This window comes from Triticum dicoccoides, chromosome 5A (assembly GCF_002162155.2).
Source record: "Triticum dicoccoides isolate Atlit2015 ecotype Zavitan chromosome 5A, WEW_v2.0, whole genome shotgun sequence".
Classification (NCBI taxonomy): Eukaryota; Viridiplantae; Streptophyta; class Magnoliopsida; order Poales; family Poaceae; genus Triticum; species Triticum dicoccoides.
In genome coordinates this window covers 512,530,865-512,550,995 of record NC_041388.1, presented here as the reverse complement: position 1 = coordinate 512,550,995, position 20,131 = coordinate 512,530,865, and the positions used below count along the sequence as shown (strand labels likewise).

At 49.4% G+C, this 20,131-nt stretch overlaps 1 pseudogene; it reads right to left on the bottom strand.

The window, feature by feature from the left end:
• Window positions 1–4,681: 4,681 nt before the first annotated feature.
• LOC119299820 lies at window positions 4,682–11,659 on the bottom strand (annotated as a pseudogene).
• Between the last annotated feature and the right edge of the window lie 8,472 nt (window positions 11,660–20,131).

Below are 20,131 nucleotides of genomic sequence, written 5' to 3'. Positions count from 1 at the left end.
ACATGGCAACTACCAACTTTCCACTTGTTTTTCATTCACTTTAAGGTTTCTACCATTTTGCAAAACATATTTTTGCTCATTTTTTCAAAGCTTTCTCATGTGATTTTTTTCTTTTTGCAGGGTGAAGAAGACTACTACGCGCGGGGCCAAGCATAGCATCAATGATCCGCTTGAACGACTACATTCAAAGTTGTCAACGGGGGGCAACTCAAATGTACATGAGGCACCCGGCGACAATACTGCTGCTGCATCGATGACTGCTCCCACCAACTCTGATGCAAGTGGCCGACCATCTCCGCCGGCTGCGGATGCCCAGGCTAGAACAACAGGCATCCGTACATCGGGGAGTGATGAGTCGATATCTGCCAGGACAGCTGAAATATTGCCAACTCTTCTGGCAATGAAGGATGCCGCAGTGAGCCACGCCACCCCATCAGCAAGTGTTGAAGTGGACGCTCCCGAGACGAACATAGGCAAGGAAGATTCCCGCTCTTCTGACACTGACTCCAAGCGCGTGCGTGATGGCACACCTGTGTCCATGACAGAAGCCACTGAGGCGGCAGTTCATAAGGATATGCCATCTACAGGTGAGAGTCCTGGCACAATAGCTCCAGCCCCTGTCGGTGCAGATACTGCTAAGGTTACCGGGGCGCGTGTTGGTCTTCCACCTAGGCGTCGCAGCCCCCGTAAGCAACCAACAGTCATACCCGATGCACCGGCTGTATCTAGGAGCACGAGAGATGAGTTTGGGTATGTTCCTGCATCCACACTGTTCCCACCAACCGCCCAAAGCAATGTGATGGAGAACCCGCAAGACTGGAGCACAACTGATGCAGTTGTCAAGTCTGGCACGAGTGACGCAGGTGAACGGCCGGAGCAGACTGCGCCTTTACCCGCAGTGGAAATCCCCAACATAAATCTGCGCACTTCCAGGATGCCAGTCAATGTTGGTGTCCCCTACAGCCCAAACAAGAAGATTGCCATGAAAGCTGCTGCTGATACCGCTAACAACACGCTCCGCCCTGCAAACAAGCCCGAACATTCTGTAGCGGCCGATTCAGATATGTTTGTTGATCTTTCACCATTGGATTCTGCTCCGCAAATCGTTCATGGTCCGGCCAGTAGTAATGAGAGGCACCCAATGGCATTTACCCCACCGAGCTTCAGCCTTGGCATAAGTCAAGACCAAGCGGTGGTGCATGATCCTATGCCAGTTGCCTTTGCTTTTCCAGGAGGCACGTCTGCAATGATGGCGCAGCCAATGGTCGAGGGCAGGAAGGCTGTCAAGTTCGCGGAGCCAATTGTGCAAGGTACACTTGTCATGTCCTTACGATTTTCGTGTCTACATCTTTTGTAGTTTGAATTTTGTCCCAATCATATTCTTTTCGGGGTGTTCTCACTTGCGATGGCAACTACGGTATGATGACATGGCAAGTGGATTTTGATGCACCATGGCCTACATTTTTTTTGGTTGTTGCCATGCTGCATTTTGACATTTGGGTAAACACATGGCAACTGAAGTTGATTCATCATGGCAACTGTATTTGCTGACACATGGCAAATATAGTGCATTACATATGGCAACTGGATTTGCCACACCATGTCACCTGCATTTTTTTTGTTACCATTCTGCATTTTTTCTATACAGTAATCACATGGCAAGTGGAGTTGACACAACATGGCAACTGCATTTGATGTGACATGGCAACCACAGGCCATCTGAATGCTAATTCATCACAACTGCATGGCAACTGCAGTTTCCATGACATGGCCACCGTAGTTGCACCACACATGGCAATTTCCCCACTTTTTTCTACCTACATCTCACATCATACACCCTATTTCCTCACAATCCATATGTTTTCTGACTTTCTCCTTATCCTAACACACTTTTTTTTTGAATCATTGCAGGCACCCCTGAGGAAATTTCACCGTCACTTGATGAAGCTTACCGCAAGATTGAGGAGGCAGCATTGCAGAGGAGGACATCGCGAGGGCAAGGGCAATCAAGTTCCAACTTGACTGCAGAGATGGCAACTAAGGATACCATGAGAAGCGCGACCCCTGGTTCTGTGAGACAGCAGAGGGTAGTTCACGCACCTCCCGCGGAAGACTACGAGCCCGAATTCAGGGCCACTAAGGAACAGACCCAGCTGTACGACATCATCAAGCGGTTTGGAAATGCGAGGTCCAGCAACAAGCACATGAAGGAGTTGAAAGCGTAAATGACCACACCCTATAATCACTCATTTTGCTTTGTTCTTTTTTTTAACATTTTCATCTTTTTCTTCATACTCCCTATACATGATGCGCTTACGTTTTAGTTCTTTCATATATATTTTTACTTAGCAGGCATGATTCTTCTGTGTTATGTCGTTTTCATACAGCTCATGTTTGGACAGAACCAAAGTCATTCAATGCGGAGCGACGTACGTCGACCTGGGTGATCTCGCCGAGTCCGTGAGGCCAAACGGTAAAATGTCGACGAATGTAATTGCATGAGGGATCGACTACATCAACAATCACATCGATATGTGCGCCGACAAGGTCATCATGCATTACAGCGTGACATGCAAAATATGGGATGGTGACTTCCACCACAAAATTCTGAGGAAGAATTTCGCTCAGCACGGTGAATTCAAGCTTTCTGAAGAAATATGTGAGTACTCCTCCCCTGTCTACACTATTTTTTCACGTGGTGTGGTTTTTGCCATCTTCTGCACTTTTTGATTGTGTGTCAGATGTTTTTCATGTGGTGCCATGCACATTTTTCTTCTTTTGTTTTGTGCATCCCGTGCGAACCATGTGGCAATTTGATTTTTCGAAATGCACGGCACATCTTGTACATACATGGACGGTAACTTTCCTTCAACTACCCCCACCCATAACCAAAAAACATCCTACATGATTCTAATTTTTTTTGTCTCTCTACTCTTCTTTTTATGTGAACTCTGCTTCTCATTTCTTTTTAAATGCAGGTCATGTTCCCCATGTTCCAGGAGCTTGCACCACATGCCCAACACGACAAGTGTGGTCACCATTACGCGATCTGTCTGGACCTGAAGAACCAACGCTTCGAGGTGCTTGATTCAATCCGTTCGGGAGCTGATTCAGATCTTACTACGCATGCCGAATTCTTCATCAACAACCTCAAAGAGACATGGAACCATCACTACGAAAATTCAAAGGTCCAGATCAGACATTTCCCGATTGAGTATGTGGCGACTGTGAAGCAAGGGAACACGTAATTTCTTTTTCCCCTCCTTTTATGTGCCATTTACATCAATGCAACCCCTCTTTTTTGTTGTCACATCTGAATTGAAGTCTATCTTTGCTACGTCTGTCCTTTTTTGCGTGTTCATCTGAGTCTTTTTCTCGTGCAGTACGGACTGCGGCTTTCACGCGCTGGAATACTTTGCAAAGTGGGAAGGCAGAATCGTCCCCGCTATCACAGCTGCAACAATTGTTGAGCTCCGGAAAATCCACACGTGGAACTGGTTGACGAACGAAGATTTCAACAAGCGGTCTGGAGCACGCGAGTTCATGGAGGAAGCTGTCAAGAAAATCAACAAGAAGTACAAGTGATCATGTGGTGTTAGACACCGAACGCATACCTTACATTCTGTTGCTGAGGAATGTAAGCTACTTATCTATCTTGTTATTGTCGAAAACTATGTTTGTGTGCTATGTTACAACTGCAACCCAGCGTATGCCACTATGTAGTGGTGGTGTGTGAGCGACATTTTCAGTAGTTCTATAATATATGTGTGGACGTGAACCTATTTTTAGGCGTTAATGCACATATGTTTTTATGTTTTATCATTATTACAATGGTTTCATCACATACATCATCAATTTTGCTGTTTTTGATTGCGTCTATGATGTTTTAAAACAGATGGCAAATGTAGTTCAACATACATGCGGTAGCACCGGCTAGCATGGGGGGCAGGGTTGATCATGCAGCCACAACCTTGGCTGCAGTTTATGCACGTTCTGCCTTTGTCCAACTTGATTTTCCATACATTGCCCACAACACACTATGTTTCTCTAAACCGCATGGTATTTGTCATGGAAATATATGTCATGCATAGTCATTTCAAATACCATGGCATATTTTAAGCACAGCTAACATGGCAATTACAGTTCAAACAACATGGCAGATCAAGCATAATTAACATGGCAGATACAGTACAACTAACATGGCAGATCCAGTACAACTAACATGGCAGCTCCAGTACAACTAGCATGGCATACAAAGTAGCATGGCATATTTTTAGTATAAAATAGCATGACATATTTTTAGTACACATAACATGGCAGATTTAATACACATAACATGGCAGATTTAATACACATAACATGGCAGATTTAATACACATAACATGGCAGATTAAGCACCCATAACATGGCAACTGCATTTCTGCAGTCAATGAATTTGTTCCTTTCCTTTTTTGATGTTCCTCAGTAGTTATTCTCCCAATTTTAAAAACAAAAAATCTCATCGTATAGGGTACAAAACAAAATGTCCACAAGGACCATGCCGCAATGCCCCAATTTCTGCTCATGGATTGCCCGCCGCTTTCTTCGTTTTCTTGTGTTTTGCTTGAATCTCCAATCCTGACTTGTACCTTATCTCTCTTGGGCGACCCTTTGTGATGGAACGGGGTGGGTTCCTGACCTGCATTTGTGTGCTTGCTGTTCCAGATCCTATGTCCGAGTTTTCAGACGATGGCCCCGTCGATGAAGGCACACTTGATGTGCGGGGGAACCGGTGTAAGGCTTCCTCAGCTTTCCTCTTCTTGATCTCATCAAGCTCTCTTTTCAGTGCCTTCTTGTGTTTTTCTGTGACTCTTGCTGTCTCATCACTTTTGCACGCTTCATCAATTAGCTCAACATAGTTCTTTATCAGCACTACGTGCCTCACGGCTTCCATGGTTGACTCAGGTCTCTCATCAAGCACAGCCAGAACCGCGTGTGTTGTCTGCGGCGCCAACGCGTCATCAGCGTCCCAAGTCCATCATCGCCTTATGAAATGGCGGGGCATCCGTGTCATAGCGTTCATGTCCATCACTTTTAGTATGTGACAACACACAATGCCGTCCCGTTCGAACTTGCAGCATTGGCAGTAGTACTCGCCTTCGCCTATCGAGGCTTTCACGAAGTAGTTCCTTCCTTTCTCTGGGTCTTCAGGTTCTGAATCCGACATGCCCAAAATAGAACACACCTTGAACGTATGTTCGTCCACCTAGAAAGCCGTGAACATGCTGGCACGCTTTATTTCTTCCTAGAATCTGCAAGTTTTCTGTGCTTTATGTTAATCTATCGTGCGATCCTTTTTTTTGTAGCACGTTATGCTGTCATGGGAATAGAAATAGATTTTTGTTTTTGAATATGGCAATCATAGTATACTGAACATGGCAAACATAGCACACTGAACATGGCAACTGCAGTACACCAGACATGGCAACTGCAGTACACCAGACATGGCAACTGCAGTACACTGAACATGGCAACTGCAGTTCAGTAGACATGGCAACTGCAGTACACCAGACATGGTAACTGTAGTACACTGAAAATGTTTTCCCCAATGGAAGCACATTGCATCAAACATGGGCATCTACATTTCAGTAAACATGGGAATTGCATTTTCAACAAACATGGCAGTTGCATTTTATTAAACATGGCAATTTGTATATTCATCATATGTGTTGACAGTATGACATTTTTTCAGTTGACATTGGCATTTGCATACCAACATGCCCCAATGGAAGTACAGTTCATTAAACATGGCACCTGCACTTCATTGAACATGTAAAAATGTATCCGAGTAAGCATTGTAAACAGAAATTTCATCAAAACATGGCAACTGCAGCTGAGTAAGCATGGCAAACAGTATTGCATTAAACATGGCAACTGCATATCATGGCAACTGCATTTGCACTCTATATGGCAGCTACTGCCCTAGTTCTTTTTGCGCAAATAAGACCGTAATGCAACTGACTTACTTGTTAAAGATCTTGTTTGTGTATATCTTGCTCATTTGCCTCTCCATTGGTAAGTACGTTAGCAATTTCGGCTGCTTTAGCGCGGTGGTAGCTTCTTGCTGCAGCTCAGATCCTAGAATTTTTTGTTGCAGAGCTGTGTACTGCTTGGCAAACTGTAGCAATGAGTTGCCAGGGCTCACGTATCGCTTCAACACAGCATTGAACCCCTCGCTGCGCTGCGTAGTCTGTAGAAAAGGGAAGAAGCACTGCATGAAGTAGGCGGGCACCCAGTACATTCGCTTCTCCCACAGACTAGCAAGCGTCTCATTGTCTTGGACTTGATGCGTTTCAACCATGGCCATCCAACTCCTTTCAAACTCCTCGACCGTCAAGCTGTGGTCCACGCATAGCTCGAATGCCTTGTGCAGCTCTGGACGGTCAGCAAAGAACGGTCCTAGGGTCTCCTCAGCCTTCTTTATTATGTGCCACCTGCAGTGCCTATGCACTGCCAACAGAAAGACCCCCTCTATGCCAGCACGCATGCTAAAATCCTGGTCTGTTATTATGTTCATCGGAGAAAGTCCATCCATGCACTCCAAGAAGGTCTTGAACAACCAGACGTACCCATCCGTGTCTTTGTTCCGAACGAGCCCGCAGCCGAACTGCAACGACTGATTGTGGTTATTTATTCCTATGAACGGAGCGCATGGCATCTTGTACATATTGGTGAGGTACGTCGCGTCGAACGAAATGCAATCTCGGAAATGTTTGTAGGCTCTCCTTGCAGCACCATCCACCCAATACATGTTCCTGGCACGGTCCTCATCGTCCAACCTTATCCTGTAGAAGAAATCTGGATCTACCTTTGCTTTCTCATCGAAGTAGGCAATTGTAGCCTCTATGTCAGCCAGCCTGCTCTCTCTACGGTACTTGGCCTGTAGGTTTGTGACGTCAGCCGGTATGTAGGGCATGCTACTCAGCTTCCCCTTTTTGCTGTGGATGAGTGATAGTATCTAGACCATTCTTGATGGACCGACGTTACAGTCATGTAGCAGCTTTACGAATTGTCTTACGACTGGGGTGAATCCTCTGTGGGCGGTCAGAAATTTGACCAGGTCGAACTTCTTTATGAGACTGTGGTTGTGCTCATCAAAATATTCAGTGACCACATACTGTGTTCCATCTACGTTTAGCTTACACCGGACAGGGCATCCCGTCTTGAGAATGATTCCTCTTTTTCGTTCCAGAACGACAGGCGCATCACCTTTCACCTTCTTGTTCCTCCGTGCCTTGTGGCACCTCATCTCACCTCTGCTGTACTCATTAGTTTTCCTAATTTTTCTATGGTACTCGGTGTTGACCGCAAATCCATGGAACTTTGCATATGTCTGGTAGTATTCCTTTGATTCCTCGAACGATTCAAATCTCTGCCCAATGTACGGTGGCTGAGGTACCACGATCTCTGATTGCCCACCATCTTCGTCATCTTCTGCCTCGTCGTCACTTTCATCATTCACTTCAGTATCGGCGGCAGTTCCTTCTACTTGAGTGTTGTCAGTGATTGTGTTCAAAGGGGTGCTTGTCTGTATTGCTGGAATGATTGCCATTCCCGACTTTGACTCGAAATTGTCTGTGGCACGAGTGTCTGCTGGCTGGTGGAACGCGTCTTCCATGCGCTCAGAGCTCCCCGCAGTAGATGTCCCTGCGCTGCTGTTAACTGTAGTTGTAGGCCCTGCGATAGGGAAAATAGGTACGAGATTTAAGTTTTATGTTTGAATAACATGTGTATCGCAACGGATCACACCATCTACGAGTGATTTTGCACGACAATTTTTCAAACAGCAAGCCACTAGTCTGTGCGTGGGCATGCACGCCAGCTATAGCTGTCCAGTGATGGCAGCTATTGTTTCAACAAACATGGCAACTAGTTTGTTTTTGCATGCAAATAACTTCAAATATCAAAGGTACTGTTGTTTTCCTGGTTCAGATTTTTTTCCCTTACCTTGGTGTGTTGCATTCGACATTCCCGTGTTGCCTGGGACACCAAAATGACTGCCCCCACCTGCAATTTGTGAAGGTTGCCATGAGACGTTTGCCGGGGTACCACCAGCGTAATAACCTGTGTGCATAGCAGTGGTTGGTCAAATTCATGGCAACTGTATTTTGTGCTAGCACGGTAACTGCAGTTGCCCCTGATGTGGCAACTGCAGTTTTATTGGCAAGGCAAATGTATTTGCATCAGCATGGCAACCGCAGTTGTTCCTCCATGGCAGCTGCAGTGCCATGACATGGCAAATGTAGTTGCACTGGCATGGCAACTGCAGTTGTTCTCCCCTGGCAACTACATTTGTCCATGTATGGCAACAACAGATGTGCAGGGATGTCAAATGTAGTTTTCTAATACATGGCAACTGCAGATGACCAGTCATGGCAATTGCAGTTGCCACCTATGCTCCTTCTGCTAATTGATCATCTGCAACTTCACCTTATTTTATGGACTGACCTGTGTATGACGTCGATGGCAGGTACATTGGCGGTGCCTGATGCCACGCGCTGCACGAAGGCTCTGCATTTTCACACCGCGGTAAGTCGTGAGTCCTTTTGCTAGTTTTTTTGCATGTTCATTTTTCATGTCCACAGCAGTATGCGCTCTTTTTTGTCGTTTTTACATTACCTTGATTGTCCATACAAGCTAGTTGAAGTTGGCTGCCCGTACATTTGTCAGTGTTAGCGCCTTGCGAGTGAACTTGCCACGGGGCCTCCCTAATTGTGTTTTGGTCATAAGAACCTGCTAAAAAATGACAGTGTACGACATAAGTAGAATGTCATCTTCATCGTCGCGAAGATGGCAACTATTCTCTTCTTTTTGATAGCACGCATCATACCTACGCCTGCATACTGTTCCAGTAGTGGCAGCAACGGCCCTGAAGAGATGAGCTGACTGTACTCTGTTGCATCCCAAGGGGCTGTTTCTGGCCTTTGAGAACCCCAATCACCAGCGCCACCTTCGTGATTCATTCTTTCCGTGTCTCCCTTCTTTTCCAACGTGTTCTCAATCTCTGCATGAACAAGAAGGCATCAACAATCCACAAGAATAGCATTCTTCTGCTGCTTGCACACAGAAGATATGGATGGCAATCGACGGGTCATAATAGGTGGTAGCTACTGACAACGAAAGGTGGCAACTGTCGTTATACACAAGTGGCAATTAATTTCTTCCAGCCCTCTTCATTCCAAAATTTTGCCCCTACCGTCCTTTTTCGTACCCAACTACTTGCGTCAATTAAACTAGGAAATTAAGTCAATTTCAAACGTTAGTACATGGCAGATCTGGTGTACTCTGCCTGGCAATTGCGACTACACACTGAACCATGTAGTGTTCTCCCCCTATAGCATAGATCCAGCACAAGATCGGGAGATTTTCAGCTTTTAAGGATGAGAAGGTTCAGATCGAGAGATTTTCACCTGGGTTTTAGATGATCGTCTTCGGAGGGCTTGGTTGGAGTTTGGGGCTGGGGGTGGGGAGGGTTGGGGTGTGGTTTTGAGGTGGGAGTGCCTTACGGATTTGCTCTGTTTGCCATGGCAACCAGAGATGGCCGGCGACGGAGGTCGGGGTTCGAGAGGTGGGGAACGATGGCGGCAGACGAGGGAGGGGATGGATCGGAGACCGGGAACTGGTTGGTCGTGCGGGCAGCAGGTCGGCTTACCCGGACGGGGCAGTGCGGGTGGGGTTGGCACGGAACGGACGTGCGGGCCGCGCGTTTGTGCACGCGGATGTGGTCGTGCGGGCCTGTTCCCGTCCATGCCACACGAGGCGTGCGGGCGGGTTCCCGTCGACGCCACACGTGTGGCAGTTATTCGGACCCTTTTACAAAGCCATGTGTTCCAAGTGACAAATAGCCGATATTCTCATTGTTTTCCTTCCTATGCGCGCGGGGATTGACCTTCTATGGTGTAAATAATGTATTTATGTGGATGGTGGGTCCAGAGCATTTGCCCTTGCCGATTTTGTGTCTCCAAACAAGCTTCCATCGGTCATCGCCCTTAGAAAAGGATGTCGCCCCTTTTGTTTTTGAAAAATAAAAAAATCAAAAAGCAGGTACTGGTCTTTATTTTCTTTTCACATCCCATTAATTATCTGACTAGATGTCTTCTGCTCTACAAACCAGATTATATTATTTGCTGCTGCAAAGTTTCTGTCTGTCTTCAAAGAAGCAGCAAAATGGATCATCCAAGGGAAAGGTAAGCCATTTTGTCCATCTTTCTGGTGTTTGAGGAGCTTCTTTTGTTACGTTTCTTGTTTCAAGTGATACCCGGCCCAGCACAATGTTAGAGCACCTCTAATTAGCCGTTTTGGATGAAAAAAGCATCCCAGGCGGACACCACAAACCACCCCGACCTTTAAAAAAAATTGAAGGGTGCGGAAAAATCGCCCCCCCCATCCCCCCCAATCCGCAGATAGAAGGGTTGCGCGTGTTACGCTACCATGCCCTGTATTGGACGAAACCCTAGGCTGGAGGGTTATTTCAGTCTGCGCGAATTTCTTTCTCGTCGGCCACCAGCCAACAGCCGTCGTGTGCCTACGTCGATTCTGGCCACCTTCTTTCGATTCCCACCGCCCTGGAAGTCACCGCCGCTCGCTGCGCCCCGTGGTAGGTTGTCGGCTCATTTTGGATCAGATGCCGCACCAAGTTTGGTAGCGCTGGCTTGAGTCCGTGCTCCACCGTGCCGCCATCGCCCCACCGACTTGGAGGCGCACGCCGCCCCAGGTCAACCTCACCACACCGCTTCTGCCTCAACACGGTAATGCAATTTGCTCATCTCCAGGCCGCCCTCGGATCTAGAATTTTACAAATTTTGGTGCGTATTGTAGATGGATTTGAGCCCGTGTGAACAATTTTTTTAGGACGAATCATCTTCATGTGATGGCTCAGACGTAGGGACGTTGCTCGACAACCACCGGCAGCAAATGATAGTGGTGGTTATCTCCATGACGGAGCTCGAGGATCGGAAGACAAGGAAGCGACAAGAATCCAAAGTGGGTCGTCTTTGCATCCCTCGCAATCGGGATATTGGAAACGATATGCTCATGCGAGACCACTTCGTCGAGTATTGTGCCTAGCTAAGCTCAGCTCACCAGCGTAGTTAGCCGTTTAGAATAATGGCATGCATGCAGTCCGATGGGACGGAGTCATGCACATGCATAGCTAGGACGTGAGGCGTGCTCTTTGCACAATCGCTTGTTTTCTGTTTTTCTGTTTGATGTAACCTCCCGGTCAGTATGGCGCTGGTGATGCAGTCATGGGATGGTGCGACGTACGCGGATCCGGAGCAGCCGATCGGGAGTTAGTTAGCCTCTGTAATCGCTTTGAGTTAAGAGAAGGAATAACAGAAAACGCTGTCAGACAGACGGCACAAAATATACTGGTGTCTCCTCCCTCGCGTGTGTTCACCTCTCTCTCGCTCCTCTCGATCCCATCGGCAACGACAATTGGCATCAGAGCCCTGGTGTTTGATCCTTGGCGCGGCGGCGGTGTTTGATCCGTCATGGTCATGTCCGGGGACAAGTCGGACGGGAAGAACAAGGGCGGCACGAGGTCGCCGTCGAAGACGCCCTCATCCAAGGCGCCGCTCGCGCGCCTCTCCGGCAGCGGCAGCGGCGAGTACCGCGTCATGGAGCGTGTCGTGCGAGAGGAGTCGAGTCGTCCATTATGCTCACGCGCACGAACTACCAGGAGTGGGCGCTGGTGATGCAAGTTAAGTTGCAGGTCGCCCGCGTTTGGACTGCGGTGATCGATGACGCCGCCGACGAGAACGATGACCGGCGCGCTGCAGATCATCCTCACCGGTGTCCCGCCGGAGATGCTGCGTGTGCTGGCCGCGAAGGACACGGCGAAGATGGCGTGGGAGACAATCAAGACCATGCAGATGGGCAGCGAGCGCGCCCGCGAGGCAGGCGCAGGTGCGCCGGCGGGAGTTCGAGGATCTCCGTTGCAAAGACAGGGAGTCCGTCGAGGACTTCGGGCTGCGTCTCGCCGCCCTCGTCGCCGATCTGGAGCTATATGGTGACCCCGTCACCGAGCACAAGGCCGTTCAGAAATTTCTTCGAGTGGTGCCGCGAAAGTACCGCCCGATGGCCATGGCGATCGAATCTCTAATCGATCTGAAAACCATGTCCATTGAGGAACTCGTTGGACGTTTCTCTGCATGCGAGGACCACTACGACCTCGACGATGGCGCGCAACCCACCGGGCGCCTTCTGCTCACTCATGAGGAGTGGCTGGCCCATGATAGGCTGGGCGGCGGCTCATCGTCCGGTGGTGGCGGCGCCGGCAAGAACAAGCAGCCGACCAAGACCAAGTCATCCGGCGGAGGCAAACCTGCGGCCGGCAACAGTGGCGCTGGTGGGTCGGGTGGAAAGAAGAAAGGAAAGTGTCACTTCTGTGGGAAGCCTGGTCATTGGAAGAAGGATTGTTGGTCGTACCGCAAACAGGGACAACAAGGGAAGTAGGAGCAAGCAAATCTTGTGCGTGCTGGGGATGAGCATGATCAGGGGCTTCTAATGGCCGTGGTCACCACCACTGCTGCGTCAGAGGCAGTGGCGCCGCAGGAAGTGTTTCTCAACGAAGAGAAGCTGATACCCGTTCCTTCGCCGGACGGGGTGTGGTATTTTGACACCGGCGCCAGCAGCCACATGACAGGTGAAAGGTGTTGCTTCTCCACGCTGGATGAATCTGTGCACGGGACAGTCAAGTTTGGAGATGGGTCACATGTGGCAATCTGTGGGAGAGGTTCAGTGGTTTTCAAGACACAAGGAGGCGAGCAGCGCGCTCTGTCAGAAGTGTACTACATCCCGAACCTGAGAAGTAACATAATCTCACTTGGACAGCTCGACGAAGGGTGTGTGAGGTTGATATTCAGAGTAGTGTGATGACCATACATGATCTGTCTCGGCGCCTGCTGGCCCGTGTCCGGCGCACTAGCAGCCGGCTGTACACCGGGGTGCTGACCATTGACACGCCGGCGTGCCTGCTGACAAAGGTTGAGGACGAGACTTGGAAGTGGCACGCAAGGATGGGGCATTTGCATTTAGAGCACTACGCACCATGTCTGCAAAAGGAATGGTCAGAGGCATGCCGGAGATAGCTCACATCGAGCAGTACTGTGATGGGTGTGCACTTGGAAAGCAACATCGTGTCCCGTTTCCGCAGGCAACTTCTTATCGAGTAGAGCAGGCACTAGAGCTTGTGCACACAGATTTGTGCGGACCCATCACGCCACCAACTCCAAGAGACAACAAATACTTCATTCTGGTTGTTGACGATTACAACCGTTATATGTGGATCGAACTGCTCAGGTCCAAGGACGAGGCATACAGTGAGTTCAGAAAAATCAAGGTCATGGGAGAGGCTGAAGGTAGATGCAAACTTCGAGCTTTCAGATCCGATCGTGGTGGGGAGTTCAACTCAACTGAATTCAGAGAATATTGCAATGAACAAGGAGTGAAGCACTACACCACGGCGCCCTATTCTCCTCAACAGAATGGCGTGCTAGAGAGGCGAAATCAGTCAGTTGTAGAGATGGCCAGATGTCTAATGAAAAGCATGGCTGTACCTGCATATTTCTGGGGAGAGGCAGTAAAAACTGCAGTGTACCTTCTGAACAGAGCACCCACCCGCAGCCTTGAGGGTGTCACACCGTACGAAGCATGTGTCACGACCGGTTTTCCGGGTATTAATTTCCAGAAAATGGTCGTTGTGCTCACCAGCCCCAGGATAACTGTTAGCTAATGAGGCACCATCTTGATACAGAAACTCCAAGCAAATACAACATATGTAGTACAAGACTATTCTAGCCTGTGGGTACTACAAATGGTTTCTAATGGTTGATGGCGGAAGCGGTATGTGGATCATCAGCGTCTATGGGACTCCAATTCCCATCAGGAACAGCTGACCAGGTTAACTCCTATCTTCACGAGGCTGCTATCATCGTTGCTTAGGTTCCGGGGCTGTCATCGCGTCGCTCCTCTCCGTGCAAGAAATCTGGCCAAGACAATAGCCAGGGACAAGCCAGTGAGTACTTTGAATGTACTCGCAAACATTATGAACACAGGTACAACATAACAATGGTGTGCTGAAAGTAGTTTATGCTCATGACGTCAGTCACACAAGATAAATAAAACTCTGATGCGTGCAAGCATGTTATTTACGAATATGCAATAACATAGTAGTATTAAAATTTATGAAATAAATAACAAGCAATGCCATAGTCGGGCGTCTTAGCGACACCACATAAAGGGCTTTTAAAAGAAATGCCACAGTCGGGCGTCTGAGCGACACCACATAAAGGGCTTTAAAAGAAATGCCACAGTCGGGCGTCTTAGCGACACCACATAAAGGGCTTTAATAGAAATGCCACAGTCGGGCGTCTGAGCGACACCACATAAAGGGCTTTAAAAGAAATGCCACAGTCGGGCGTCTGAGCAACACCACATAAAGGGCTTTAAAAGAAATGCCACAGTCGGGCGTCTGAGCGACACCACATAAAGGGCTTTAACAGAAATGCCACAGTCGGGCGTCTGAGCGACACCACATAAAGGGCTTTAAAAGAAATGCCACAGTCGGGCGTCTGAGCGACACCATATAAAGGGCTTTAAAAGAAACAGTCATAGTGAATATCCCGGAGGTAGAACCATCCCAGAGATACTCGATAATAACAATAATATCACGGGTTAGTCAATAATAATAATCATAATTATCACAAGTCACAAGTAGTAATTCCAGTTCTGGTTTAACAGTTTCACCTCCGAAGACCGACACTAAGACCGACACTTGACCCATCCCAGACTGTAGTCCTTAACCATGGACACGGCTATTCGAATAGGTTTAATCTCTGCAGAGGGTGTACTCTTTACCCACGAGTAACGGATTCCTTTAGTCCATCGGGACTAATTCCGTCTACGGTTTTTTATATGAAAACGCACCTGACTAGCACACACCAACTTAACTCACCGGTGTTTGGAATCACCCATGACACTCGTTAAGCAAAACTCTAAGTGGAGAGGCTACAACCTCGATTAGCATGGGATCACAAAATTTATACCGCGTGCAAAACTAGGGAAGCTACCCCCTCGGCTACAACCGAAACACCCATGCCCCCTGACCGGATGACTGGCTTTAATCCATGGCTATGGTACCCTCATCCCGGCCCCTCCGTACGGTGTGCGCTAGAAAGGGGTTGACAAATTATTGAACCGTACTCTACTTTTTGTAGAGACGAGTGGTAGTATGAAACAAGTAGGGGGGTTACTGGAACAAGACTCGTTCTATGGTCGACTCAGGAGGTTTAAGTATTTCCCTGCATGACATGCATAACAAAATATTTCAACCAACAGAATCACCGCTCATTATACCTCACTATGCCATACCGGACATGACCGTCTCGACGGAGACCGACGACAAACTCATGCCTACCCAAGGCAGAGGTTTTCCCGGATTCCTTCCAGCATGCATGCAAGGCACATGAGGATGATTATCATCACAAGTGTGTTCATTTCCAACAGCATGGAAATCACTAATATGCACTCATGCATATGATCATATCACATGAAATAACAAGTCCTTCGAAATGCGGTGGTGTTATGAATGTATCAGCGAACACACCAAAAATATTATGCCGGGATTCAGAATGCTTGCCTTCAATGTGTGGAAAGGCAGGGTGCACTCCAAAACATTTGAATGCTTTCTCCTCTCTCCAAAATCCTAATTAAAAGTATTTTTGAATCAATATATAGTTTTAAAACAGTACCAAAAGGTTGTCTGGATTTTTTTGAAATAAATCTTAAAATAAACTAGATCAAATTTGAGAGAGATGGGAAAAAGAATCATTTCATTTGGAGTTGTATTTAAAAAGTTATAGGCAGTCAAAGTTGTGGTCAAAATCTGTTTTAAAAAAATATAAAAGAAAACGCTTCAGACGGAATACGTTTTCGGTGTAGGGAAAACGTACTGGGGAGTTGTACGCCTTCACTTAAACACATGGCGGTGGGGTGGGTCGCTGACAGTGGGTCCAGAGGGCCCACTGGTCAGGTTTGACCGGTCTCCCCTCCCTCCTTCCTCCTCTGGCCGAACAGAGGCGGGGGCTCCGGCGATCGTCGCCGGTGATTGGCGGCTCCTCGCGGGGCCCCGAGGGCGGGGATGGATCCGCCATTCCAGGGCGGTCCTCCCGGTGGTCGCCAGGTAGGTGGGGACGGAGGGAGCTGCCGGCGGCGAGCTTCGCGGCGGAGGAGGCTTCGGGTGGATTTGGGGTCCTGGGCTATGGTGATTCCCGAGCGGTTCTGAGGTGTTGGGCGGCTCCGTAGGGTCATGGGGAGGGGGATGGAAGCACGGGAGGGGTCTGGGGGCTTCGGCCTTGGCTGTATTTTGCCGGAGCGAGGTGGCGGCCGATCTTGCCGGAGTTGGGGAAGACGGCCCCTTTCTCTGCAACGGATGGCAATGGGGCACTTGGGGTACGGTGTGAGGCTGCTCGTGAGCCTAGGCAGGATCGAGAGGGCTTTATATAGCCCAGCGAGGTCGGTTCCCGTGGCCGCGGATAAGCTTGCCGGCGAACTGCCTCACTGTTTGCGGCAGGGTGACGTGGAGGAGGCTAGCGGGGTCGGGAGGGCGAGCGGATGAGGACGGCCTATTCACGAGGGCAGCTGGCGAACGGAGGAGGCTCGGGCGGCGCCGACCGTGGCAGAGGTGTAATGCGGACGCCGGCGTGCCGCCAAGAGGGCTTTGGTGGTGGCGCTGTAGGACTCCAGGGCGGGCTGGCGTGTTGTGGCGAGAAGGGGAGCGCGTGGCATGGTTCTGCAGTGTGGGCCAAAACAGGGGCGCGACGCGGCGGCTCGTGTGCGCGGCTGCAGTTGGCGCGCTCTGGGCGCGCCCAGTGCACGGCCACCATCTGTTCGGCGATATGCCGTGGCCTGCTAGGTGGCTTGGTTGGAGCTGGGGATTAGCAGTTCTAGTATAGGGGTAGTTGGGATGCTAGTGGACATGCTAGTTTGATCAGAGGTGCAAGTTCACAATGCAATGCCAAAATACATGTCAAAGCGGATCATGCCCATAAGGTGTTTGACAAACTGCCAAGGGCACTTAGGCATTTCTTGGAGGGGCCAAATCTTCCAAATCAGTGTCTCTTTGGATGCACAAGAGGGTGGTGAGGTTAGTTGGTGAAAAGCACAAACTTGCTAGTGCAAGTTTTGCAGAACTTCAAATCTGAATAGGATGTGAATGGCATTATTTCATGAACAAAAATTATGCCAATGGTTGCATGCTCCTGGACTTAGGGGTTTAGCATGGAGGACTAAAAGTAGGTAAAAGAATCATGGATAAAGGAGCAACTTAAAATATAGTTGTTGTACAAATCATCAAGTTGAACCAGAGTGGAAAAGAGGTTGGTTCACTCAAATTTTTCAACGAACATAGCTGGGTTTTTGCATAAAGCTGAATAATATGCTCCTACTGACATCCCAAAATTTTGGTAGAAGTTTTAAAGAAATAAATAAATAGGTTGTAGTGCAAAACTGTCCTCTGGACCAGATTTGAAAACTTGGGATAGAGCTCAAAGTATTCAATTAAAGAAATATCTTTTTGCATAAAAGTGATTTAAAAACATCACCTGACATCTCCAAATTTTGGTTGGAATTTTAAGTGAATTTATCAAATGGTTATAGTTCAAATATGGCCATATAACCTTGAAAAACCATTTTTCAAGAAAATAAAGATCAAGCAAATTAATTATGTAATTAGTTCTACTAATAAAAGAAAAGTTTTTCTTGAGAGGTTAAACAAGTCCAATAACATATTTGAAAAGTTTTCTCTATGGGGAAAACTCCATAATAGCAAGGGAGAAAAAGGTTCAAAAATCAAAAGGGAGCCCAGAAAATAAAAGTTTTAATTTCCTGGCAAAATTTTAATTAATAAAACAAGGTCAAAATTTTGGGGTATCACAGCATGGCACGGTACGAAGCCTACAGTTCAGCACCTGCGTACTTTCGGGTGCACCGCACACGTCAAGCTGCTCGGGCCAGGCATCACCAAGCTCTCTGACCGGTCCAAACCTATGATCTTTGTTGGATATGAAGAGGGTGCCAAATGTTATCGCGTCTATGACCCTGAAAGCAAGAGAGTTCAGGTGACCCGGGATGTGATCTTTGAGGAAGGGCGGCCCTGGAGCTGGAACGCAGCGACCGCGCCCACGACACCGGCTGCGCCGACCACGTTCTCTGTGGTGTACACGATGGATCCAGGGGTCGAGGAGCTCGACAGTGGAGTCGCTCATTGCGTCTCGCCCTCCTCAGCGGCGTCCCCAACATCATCACGCAGGACACCGCGGGTGGAGACGAAGATGGTGATGCCGGGAACTCCAGTGCTGCACACGCCCACAACTGGTACCGGGACGCCACCGGGATCGCCAGCAATAAGATGGGCCACTCCGCCAACGCATGATGACGGGCGTGATGTGGAATCTGCACCGATCAGATACAGGCGCCTCTCATGTGTTCTCGACGCCACTGAAGAAGATGCAGTGTATGAGGATTTCGAACACTGCTTACTCAGTGCTGAGGAGCCGCGAGACGTGGATGAGGCGCTCGGCAACACGTCCTGGAAGGCGGCGATGGACGAAGAAATCCGGTGCATCGTCGAGAACAGGACTTGGGAGCTCGCTGACTTGCCAGCCGGACACAAGCCCATCGGTTTGAAATGGTTCTACAAGGTGAAAAGGGATCCAGATGGCAGCATCACAAAGTACAAGGCTCGCTTGGTTGCCAAGGGATATGTGCAGCAGCAAGGAGTGGATTATGAAGAAGCGTTTGCTCCCGTGGCCAGACTGGAGACAGTTCGCGTTCTGCTCGCGCTTGCCGCGCACCACCGCTGGGAAGTGCACCATATGGATGTCCACTGGTCGATCATTGTAACGGTGTGGTCTAGGGTATCGAGTACGAGCTCGAGGAAATATACGTCGTGTGCGTGGCGGCGGGTGTTCGAGCGCCCGGAAAACCTCCTGTGTCCACTGCTTCCATCCCTTCTTCTTCCTCTGGTGATCTAGTTCAGAGAGAGAGAGTGGTGCAGAGAGAGAGAGAGGACTAGCTAGGGTTTGGCAAGGCCACGGCAACAACAATTGGTATCAGAGCATCGAGTTCGGAGGAGCTCGCCGGTGATGGCGCTCGTCCCGTGCGGCGGTGGAGCACGGTGATGCCGGGCGTGCGGAGAGCGTGGCGGCCGCGGCGGACCTGCGCGGTGGCGCGGAGGCTGCGGTGGCGCGGCGCGGCTCGGCGGAGGGAAGGCCAATGTAACGCCCCGGATTCGATGCGCCAGGTGTCTGCCAGTTATTCGCCATCGTTGCCATGTCATTTGCTTGCGTGTTGCATATTATCATGTCATCATGTGCATCTCATTTCGCATACGTGTCCGTCTCATGCATCAGAGCTTTTTCCCCGTTGTCCGTTTTGCAATCCGACACTCCTATGTCATCCGGCGTCCCTTTCTTGCCTCTTTTCATGTGCGGGTGTCAAACTTTCTCGGAATGGCCCGAGGTTTGCCAAGCGGCCTTGGTACACCACCGGTAGACCGCTTGTCAAGTTTCGTTCCATTTGGGGGTCGTTTGATACTCCAACGGTTAACCGGGTAAACGCAAAGCCTCTTTTGTCTTGCAGCCCAACACTCCTTCAAAGTGGCCCAAAGCCCATCTAACTCCCCTCCATGCTCTCGTTCGTTCGATCACGATCGTGTGGGCGAAAACCGCTCCTCATTTGGACTCTCCTAGCTCCCTCTACCTATATAAACACCTCCCCCTCCCCTAATCCCGGGTCTTCTTCCACCCTAACCCTAGAAAAACTCCACCCGCCGCCGCCGGACAAAAATCCGGGCAGCGGACGTGTCCGCCCGCTCCGCCGGACCAACCCGCCGTTGCCACGTGTCCCGGGCCGGTCCCCAGTTCGTCGCCGACCCCGCGGGCCCGCGAGGCCCGTGCGGGGCCCTTCCGGCCCGGTCTCCGCCACGTGCCTCCCGCGTCGGTGCCTGATCGCCGCCGTCCTCAGGCCCTGCCGCCCGCTGCTTCACTCTGGCGCCGCCCCTCACCGGAGCCCGACTCCGCCGTCCCGCGCC